The sequence below is a fragment of the Pinus tabuliformis genome, chromosome 2_2, assembly GCF_031772625.1.
Source record: "Pinus tabuliformis cultivar Carrire ecotype Pingquan chromosome 2_2, CPIR1, whole genome shotgun sequence".
Classification (NCBI taxonomy): Eukaryota; Viridiplantae; Streptophyta; class Pinopsida; order Pinales; family Pinaceae; genus Pinus; species Pinus tabuliformis.
The window spans coordinates 1,229,605,600-1,229,612,044 of NC_142300.1; positions in this window are offsets into that span (position 1 = coordinate 1,229,605,600).

A 6,445-nucleotide genomic window follows, 5' to 3' on the forward strand; every position below is an offset into this window, starting at 1 on the left:
CATTCCTCTGATTCGGAAGCCTTCAACTCGGCCACCAGCGACTGCTTGGTCCGACACTCACTTGTGTTATGAGTGGGACTCTTGTGGAACTCACACCACTTTCCTGTGTCCTTCTTCAGCTTCGTGGTGTTGTTATTTTCTTGTGGTTCGACGGGTTGTCTTGGGTCACCCCGTCTTGGTTTTGTCTTTTGGGCTTCGGATTTGCAGATCCAAAGTCCCGCTTCTTCTGTTTGAACTTTTGCTCGATTTTGACAGCGTATCGGTACTCTGCGCCGAGCGAGGAGATGTTCAGGAACTCCATATCTTCCTGGATGTATTTGTGTAGGCAGCAACGGTATTTGAGTACCAGATGCAAATCAAAATCTTTGATACTCAACTGTGTGCGAAGGGTATGAAAAATGTTGGTGAACTCTGGCACATCTTGGTCTCGTCCCTGCCGCAGTGTGGTCCATTTGATGTATTTGTCCTCATAGCTTTTGACAGGGTAGTACTGCTCCTTGATGGCATCTCGGAAGTCATTCCAAGTGGGTGCGCCTGAAAATAGTGAGCCTGTACTTTCATCCTTCTGCTCGCAGTAAGTTTCCCACCAGTCCTTGACGTGGGGGGCTGCTTTGAGAAGAGCGAAAACAATCTTTTCCCGACTCGAAAATTCATGAATAGAAAAATAACCCTCTAGCATATTTAACCATTTATCTACGACACCTGCGTCTATCTGACCCTCAAATATGGGGATTTCAAAATTAACTTGTACCTTAAAGGGTGTGGCGTTTCCAGAGTAGCTGCTGGAAGCCGATGCGTCACTTTTGGGTAGCTGCTGAAGGATCTGGGCAAAGTTGTCCATCATCGCGTTCCGTTGTCGCTCGAGGGCTTCTTCGAGCAAGATTTTGATAGGATCTCCTACTCCCTCGTCTTTCTTCTCATCCGCCATGGGAGGCCATCGGGATTTGCGAGGCTGGTCTTGCAAAGGTTCGACCAGTTCAAGCCCTAACTCCTTATATCCCGACCTCGTTGAGGACATGCAAAGAAAAACAAAGAAAAAGCAGACCGCTCTGATACCACTGATCCGGACTTAAACAGTAACGCAACAAATTACAGAGATAACCATAAACACAGATATGCAGTGGAAATAATACTTCATTTCATTAATGTAAAATATTGAAATATGCTTACAAACAGTAATGGAAATAAACCAGCTAGGGCGATGGTAGCTTATCTCTGAGAAGAGATGTGGCGGCTACATGCCTCTGAACTGTTCTGAACTGTGTTACAATGAGGCTAGAAGGCCTATTTATTGTTGAGAAACAATGGAAAACCCTTCACATCCCAAAACCTAACCCTAGAAGATGAAACGCCAAATTGTGGGCCCCATTTGGGTAAATTGGTACATCAATTTCTTGGGTCGTAACTTTGGCGTACAATCTCCGTTTGACGCGTACAATAGATCGTTGGAAAGATCTACCCGAGAACTACCACTTTGGGAAGGGCAACATCGGTCCATGGCCCCATGTTGCCCCCATATTTCCCAAAAAATGTCATTTAGGGCCTCAAAACGGCTCCGGATGTTCAGGACCCGAAAAACTCCTAAAAATAGTAAACTGTGCTACAATTTAGGAAACTGAAAAGACTGAAAAAGACAGTTGTGGGGGTCCAAATGGGATAGGTGGGTGGCCACCAACATCCAACTGGATCATGCAAGGTTGTCTCCGTCTTCATACTCCTTCATATCCTGAATCAATACTTTGGTTGACCAGAGCATCCATAGGATTCAATTTGCAAAAATCCTATCAAGAAGTTCTCCTCTGATCATAGAACATGTTCCAATGAGTTTAGAATGCCAATAAATGGCAATCCAAACTCCTTTTGCATCCCATTTGGTTGAAAATTGCCTTATTTATAACTTTTGTCAGTATTTCCACAATTTTCTCCTCCAAATCTAGCTTACTGCCAGTTAAATTCAAAATCTAGAGTCAAATTTGGCAGTTCCACCGAAATCAGTGGTCCGCTAACTTTCCTGCCTATCTTGCAGTTAAGGCCAAGTGGTCACACTTGTGGTTAGGTTCGGCAGTTATGGCAACGGTTTTGCAGCCCTGTTAGATATCACAATTGACGGAAAACCAATGGTCAAGGTCTCTGAACAAAAACTGGTGATGTGTGATGCGATATCGGTGAACCCGATGGGAGAATTAACTGCATCCTCTAGTCACATCGCATCTGGGATATCCTATCCCATTTTTCATCGGCATAGAATCGATGGTAATATAATTTTGGACCTTTGCCATGTCATCTAACACTGCCACTTGACCAAGTCAAACCTGAACTTTGACTTGCTCTAACTTCTACATACAAGCTCAAATTTGAGTGCCATTCACACTGTTGGATTCAGAATGATGAGCTCTTCAATATGAAGCTAAGATTATCAAGATTTTTTCATTTTGAATTTTTGGCAAATTTTGAGCTCTTAGTCACTCTTCCCCACTTAAAAAATTTTGGTCTCCAAAAGTTTACTTTCAATTGTTCAGCATTTGAATGCACAGTTCCATAATTTTTCCAAACTCCATCGAATCGATGCTTGAAATGCCCTTACTTGTACTTGTCTTAACTTTTTCTCAAGAAGAACTTAATATATAACTTGACCAAAGAATTCCAATTCAATGTTCTTCTCGGCTTGTCCATGTCACTATGGTCATCCACAACAACATCCTTTCCAAGAATAATTCCAAGGTTCTCATGTGCAAAGTCCTTATTGAGGATAAGATCCTAAAAATACTTTGCCAAATGAACCAAAACAAGCCTCACATAGTGAATATTTGTATAACTTGAGTGCTAAACACATTTGGAACATATGAAGTGTGTTGCAACTACTCATACAACAATTTTAAAATCGACGGTTTGAGAAAGCATTTTACAAAATGGAATAAACTTGACTCCCAAATTTTCCATTCAAATTGAATATCAACAAGCCAAACTAGCATTGTAATGCTTATAGAAAACATTGTTGCATATAAGTTATTTATTTATGAACATCACTTTTACAAATTACCCAACTATGGGGATGTGCAACTAGTGCAAAACAGAAATTTACAAACTTCAGTTAGACAAATATTCCACCCATTTCCTACCCAACCAGGTAAATGAACCCTCTATTTGAACTTTCTCTTCTTCTGAAGCTGCTTCAAGGATGGTCGCATCTTGCGCCACTTTTTCTTTTGTCACTTCCACTTCTGATGCTTGCATGATTTTCTTGCCCTTACCAGGACGAATTTGTGGAAACAATTTCCAACACTTCTTGACCTAATGCCCACTGATATTGCAGTGAGTACAAAATTTCTTTTGAGCTCCTCTTCGCTCACTTGCCTTTAACCTTGGATGATATTTTCTCATTTTGGTCTCAATTCTGGTAGACATAAACATCTTCTTGATGACTAATTTCCTTTTATGGTACTTATCTACAAAATGGTTAGATGAAAGGAAAAAGGTGCATGGAAAAATTTTCTTCAACACATTATTCAAATCTGCATGTTGTTTTCTAGTATGAACAACATTCGAATTAACAGAACATCTTTTTGTTGTCCTTTGGCTTACACTTATTGCGTGGGGAACTTTCATGGCAAGAAGAGTTTAGCTTCCCTTCTTCTTCAACATCTTCATCTCTCTTTGAAGACATTTTTCAATTCGAGTCCTCCTTATGCTTGAGGAACCAAGCAGGAACCAATTCTGGATGCAACTCCCAATATCTTGCCTCCTCATGTCCTTTCTTATGGAAAAAGGAACACGATACCCATGAGTTGTTGCTAGAAGACCATTCTTCTTTTGCTGCATAGCCTAAGCCTTCATATTTAGGCCTCTCCCTGGCCTCAATAGGATTTTTAATGCCTTGCTAGTTTATTCTAAGGCATCCTCCCTTGTAACCCATATCGATAAAGAACTTGGATCCAATTCCTTTACTGTGTTTTTCAAAGGCTGCAAATGAATTTACATCAAGCCTTTCGCATAAGGAAGAAGCATGTAAACTATTACCATTTGCCACATATTTTGATTGACATAAGAAGATGTTTTCAAACTCCCTTTTTATTCTGGATGCATCCTCTTGGACTCTTTGGATCTCGTCTTTCATCTCCTCCAATTTGGGTGCTGATAGAACATCATCTTCCACATCATGTGGATAAAAGGTACAAACTTTTCCATCAACCTTCTCTGAAGGACTCTCTACAATAGCATTTTGCATAATAGTATTATAAAAACATGAATATTGTGGAGAATGTGGTTTATCACCATTCTTGTTACCTTCTTTCCTTGGATAACATTCTCCTCTTGGAAGTTTAGAGCTTTCACCTTACAATTTGGTATTCCTCTCTTCATAGAGGATTTTCACCATTTCTGCCATGTCTAAGAAAGCCTTTCTAAAAGCCTTCACATCCTCTGACATTCTTGTAGACTCTCCTCCTTGGGAAATGATTTTCTTGAATCTTCTACTGCAATTTGAGGTAGAACTTGGTGGTAGAGATTGTAACAATCTTTCTCTCCTTTCCAAAACCTTCTCCTCACTTGAGCTTCAAAACACATTTACTTGAAAACAACAGTCAATTTCTCCTTGCACAAAGCAAGCCTATGCTCTGATAACAACCTGATAAGAAATGGAACATATTAGTAATGTTGTGCTAATTCTCCATTTAGAATATAAAAATATGTGCTTGAGGTTTTGTATTCCAAAATAGCAAGTAAAATAATAAATTTTATGTGTGTTTACTTAAGTTAGTTTTCATGAAGAAAACTTAAAACATGAAACCAAAACATTGAATGGAAGCATGCATCAAAAATTAAAACACCAGCCATTGTTAAAGGATTTCACCCCTCCTAGGCTACATCTCCTTGGATCAGCTCTAAAGTCATGACCCCTTCTCATTATGCTCAAAATTATTCAGTAACAAAGAGTACATAAGTGTGCTCACAAAAAGAGTGGTTAGTTTCCCCTTCAAGGAAACATTCTTCTCGAAAGAACTCTCACTCTAAACACATGACAACCTATAGTTAGTCATGAAAAATCAATAACCTAAGGGCTCTCAAATCAAGACCCCATACTCCAACTTCCAAGAGCATAAAAAATTCTACAATCCACTTGAAGTAATTAAACAAGTCTCTTTCTACATACACATATAGAGCAACGAAGAAATAAAGCTACAATAATGTTGTGATGGCATCTGTAGAAAACATATGGATGTTAGAAAACCCCTGCAAGGTCATCTCCATCTTCATACTCCTCCATAAACTGAATCATCACACTTGTTGACCAGAGCACTCATAGGATTCACTTTGCAAAAATTCTATCCATAAGTGCTCCTTTGATCCTGAAACCTGTTCCAATGAGTTCAGAATGCCCAAAAATGGAAATCTAGCCTCTTTTTGCATCCCATTTGGTAGAAAATTGCCTTAATTATGACTTCTGTCATTCTTTCCACAATTTTCCCCTCCAAATCTAGCTTAATGCCAGTGAAATTCAAAATCTGGAATCAAATCTAGCAGTTCCACCAAAATTGGCGGTCCTGCCAACTTTCTCGCTTATCTCATGGTTAAGTTCGAGTGGTCACACTTGTGGTTAGGTTCGGCAGTTGCAGCGACAGTTTCACAGCCCTGTCGGATATCGCAATCGGTGGAAAACTCGTGGTTAAGGTCTGTGAACAAAAACAAGAGATGTGCGATGCGATATTGGCATACCTGACGGGAGAATTAACCACATCCTATAGTCACATCATATCTCAGATAACCTATCGAATTTCGCATCGATGGAGAACCGACGGTAATATAAATCAGGACTTTTCTGCAATTGCGATATGCAATAAGTCGCATCGCAACTGTGACTGCTCCAGGGGCCAATTACCTTACCGACTTGCGATATGCGATTGCAATCGCATGATAACGTGTCTGCGCTGGGGGTCGATTCTGTAATACTCGTCCACCTTTGATTTGCGATATGCGATATTGCAATCACAAATCGGCACTGCGAGGGGGCGATTCTTAACCTGTGACTTATGTTTTTCCCTTTGTATGATATACGAGACCTAGTGGCAACCTGCCACTTGGCGCTTCCCCATTCGCTAGGACTTTTTCCATGTCATCCAACCCTGCCACTTGTCCAAGTCAAACATGAACTTTGACTTGCTCTAACTTCTGCATACAAGCTCGGATTTGAGTGTCGTTCACGTTGTTGGATTCAGAATGATGAGCTCTTCGATCTGATGCTAAGCTTATCAAGATTCTATCACTTCAAAGTTTTGGCAAATTTTTGAGCTCTTGATCAGTTGTTCATTGTTCAACTCATCCTTCTAGGTGTAACAACTAGAGAGGTGTCAGAGGTAAAAGTATAGAGCAATAAATATTTACAAAGTCTAGGTTGTATAACGTGGGTGCTTCTGCTATAGCTTGTTTGCTACGGTAAAATGCATCCTTT